At 43.3% G+C, this 3,640-nt stretch overlaps 1 long non-coding RNA gene across 1 annotated transcript in view; it reads right to left on the bottom strand.

The window, feature by feature from the left end:
- The window catches only part of LOC109323694, a 14,800-nt gene that overhangs the window by 9,418 nt on the left and 1,742 nt on the right, over positions 1-3,640 (bottom strand). Inside the window, exon 2 of the long non-coding RNA XR_002104720.1 lies at positions 1,637-1,641. This is a non-coding gene — a long non-coding RNA (uncharacterized LOC109323694). The remainder of the gene's footprint in view (positions 1-1,636; positions 1,642-3,640) is intronic.

The raw sequence follows: 3,640 nt of genomic DNA, 5'->3' as shown, positions 1-3,640 counted from the left end.
AGGGCAGGGCAGGGCTGGGGGAGTGGGCAGGGCCAGCAAGGGTCCCCCCCATAGTTCTCTCCTCCAGCCCCCCCAACCCCTTACTTACTGGTACAGGAGCCCTGGTGCTGCAGGATGCTGCCTGGCAGGCCACGTGCTTCAGCACCAGGGTGAGGGGCCAACCACAGAGATGCTCTGGCAGCCAGAGCATCTCTGTGGAGGACCCAGCCTGCAGTTGCCTCAGGGCACGGTCCCTGCCCTGTGGCCTGTCCCGCTTTTTTAAACTGTTTGTTTTAGATCCCTGGGTCTAATTTTCTCTTTGTACTGCAAACTTGCAGCACGGGGAACATTTTTTCGTTCCCGCACGTGCCTGTTGCCCCATGTCAAAGGGGTTTGAGATGGGGCAAGAGGCACGTGTGCACTTGTCTCAATGTGCCGCATGCGTGCAGATATAAGCTTAAATTTGTAAGTTAGTACAACAGTTAGGAAGTTTTTACAGCAAATAAGACATGGACATTGCACCGCTGAGTTAACGATGCTCATAGTTTTGAACAAGAGCCCTATTGTACGGACCTTGTTTTATTTGTCGCAGAAAACAGACCATTTTATTAGAAACTAGGAAAACTATTCTTTTTGGTCAAACAGTATGCAATGTGAATTTTAACTCTGGTTAGCAGTTCTAATTCATGATAGCTTTAAATTATCTCTTAGCTTTACTATCTTTTTTAGTATGGCACTTCAGAATGAGAAAGGATGTTTAGAGCCTCCACTACCAGGTATCTGCTTTCACTAGCACTTGGCATATGCAAGGATCTGGGAGCATTTTTATTCAAATTCAGTTTAATTATATATACTCATTGTTCATTCCAAGTAGAAATTAAAAAAAAAAGATGTCTTAGCTTTTGAAGTACCTTCTTTTTCCTTTTTCTTTAAATACCCCTTTTATAAAATATGGTTTCTCCTTTTAGTACCTCATAAGGATGTTTTGTGGTTTCAGATGCTTTTTTTCTGTCTCTGCAAATATAAAAACATGTAAAACAGCACTCATGAGTCTTGTTGCTGCTGCTCCCATGTACGTAAAATAAAAATAAACTTAAATTGAAACAGTAGTGAATGCAAGGAAAGTTAATTCTGAAAGGCTACCAGTATTCCTATGTTGCTTGCATATATTATACACCACATACCTTATATCCGACTTCATTCTCCTTCAGCAATTCTATAGAGCTGTACTTTGCAAAGCCCCAAGGAAGAAGTTTTTACTGAATGGTTTGTTCCTGTGAAGGACCACTCATGATTAAAGATTAAAGATAAAATATGTAGGACCGTTCATGGATTTAAACATGTTGCCAGCTTGAGAAGCCTAAATGTATGTTCCCTCAGCAATGCTGTGAGCCATCCTGAAAGCAGTGAGCATTTATTCCACAGTTCATGTTGTTTTATAAATTCCAATAGCCTGTGCTGAGGTAGAGAAGGAGCTGTGACTCGAGCTGCTTTTACCACTTCTCCCATCACTGAGGGAGTGGGGGTTTCTTGATGTCAAAACAAACCATGAAGTATATTTTAGTCATACGAGGCACATCTACATACACTCTTTACTGCCCATTACTTTAATTTAATGTGCAGTAAAGCATCACTATGTGCACTGCAGTTAGTGCACAGTAGCTTAATTTACTCTGGTGTAGGATAATCCCATCAAACACAGGTACTATCCTATGCCACAATAAATTACTGCACTAAAATGCATATGTAGATGGTGATGTCAGGATTAGTTTACTTGAGCTCAAATTGAGCTGGACTATATTCAGTTGCATTATTTGCATGTGTAGATTTTCCCACTGATAGTTTCTCTTTTACAATTCTTGACTCTGGTGCATAGGTGATGCTGGGGCTGCTGAGACTGCCCGCAGGTGGCAGCGCAGGCATTGGTGGTGAGGGTGGGCCAAGCTGAGCGGGGACAGTCTGCAGGCAGTCATGGTGGTGGTGGCAGAGACGGGGGGGGGTCCTCCTGCGGCCGATCGCCGACTGGGGAGGTCCCACCATGGCCAGACACTGAGTTTGGAAGTGCCAGCAGCACTTCTCCGGGCAGTGGGGAGCAGGGCATCAGCACTTTGCCTGCCCTCCCTGCCCATTGCCTAAGCCGAGAATGCTCACTCTTGGGGGGGGGGGCACAAGCACTTTCAGGGGGTGCATATGTATCCATATCCCCCCTACATGTCTCCTGTGCTCTGGTGCTACTGTGGGAGAGGACCTCTGTCACCCCCTTCATACTATAAATCACTGAAATACATGGCAAGTTTGTAAACGCTCAAAGTTCGACCAGTTGTTTGTCCTGTTGCAGGTGATAGTGCTGCTTGATCCACTGCACGCCCTTCTACTAATGTCCTTGTTTCCTGTAGCCAGTGCCATATGGAAAGAAGCACTGGAGGCTGGTCACTGTAGGGCAATCAAGGAAAGGGTTTCTGGCTTTTGACTTAAAACCAACAAACACACAGACTAGTTTCCCCAACCTTTTTTTAAGTTCCTTTGAATGGGGCTTTCAATGGAATTCATGTTATTTTCACACACGCTGCTGTAAATAAAAGCCAGTGTTGCTTCCTGTTTTTGCTGGCCACAGGCCCCCTCTTTGCACGTACAACCACCTCACAAACAGCTTCCGAAAAGTGCCTGGGGCTGAAAAAAATGTGGGAACATAGCCTGTCTGAAACGTTATTTGTGTTCAGTTATTGCATGTTGATTTCTGTTCAAAAGTAAGCTGCAATTCAGCTAAACCTGGTCACAAGGAAAACAATTCTAGGAAGTTACAAGGCACTCAGTAGCCTGAAATGTTTGGGAAATAAAAAGCCCCAACATCAGAATCTGGACTCAGAGATAGCTTTGTAACTCTCTTTAAAAGAGCTTCTACTTCACTGGCTGTAGTGTCAGCCCCTTTGAACACAAACACTTCTTCCTGCTGCCCTCCTTTTCCTTTTGCCATTGTAGGAAGTTTTAGTTTTATGTAGGATTCCCTGCTTCAGCGAACTCTGTGAAACAACAAGGTCCCTGCTTCATTAATAAATATCCTGTGAAAGTACAGATATTTGTTTACATCTCTGTTGATTGTAAGTGTCTTTATCTCTGCATCCCACTGGAGGCAGAATTCATCAGACCAGGATCCAAAAATCACCTTGGTGGGATTTATCGGGCTCCAGTCCCACACATTCAATTATACCTTGGAGCTGTAGTGGTTTTGAATGAGGGCTTTTGCATCTAACTGTTCAGTATGATTCTCATTTTGATTGGTGGGAAGAGGAAAGACAGCTAAATGTTGGGAAATTTTGTGCCCAATTTTTATCCAAATAATTCTGTCATCATGCACTCTTTTGTAAAAGAGTAACATTTTGACATTGTTGTTGAGAGACTGGTTTGGTTCTTAGCTGAGAATGGCCACAGGTTTTGATCTATACACAACTCTGCTTCCCTGCTGTATCCTTTTCAGATGGACCTGGACAGGGGAGAGGGAAAAGAAGTATTTCAAGTTCTTGAGCATAAAGTAATTTTAATTAGTTTAGAGCAGTGGTTATCTACCTTTTTTCATTTGCAGACCCCTAAAAAATATCAAATGGAGGTGTGGACCTCTTTGGAAATTTCAAATTTCAAGTGATTTCATAGATTTCATAGACAT

This window comes from Crocodylus porosus, unplaced genomic scaffold (genome assembly GCF_001723895.1).
Source record: "Crocodylus porosus isolate Cpor-Errol unplaced genomic scaffold, CroPor_comp1, whole genome shotgun sequence".
Lineage (NCBI taxonomy): Eukaryota > Metazoa > Chordata > Crocodylia > Crocodylidae > Crocodylus > Crocodylus porosus.
This window is presented reverse-complemented; position numbering and strand designations above follow the sequence as displayed.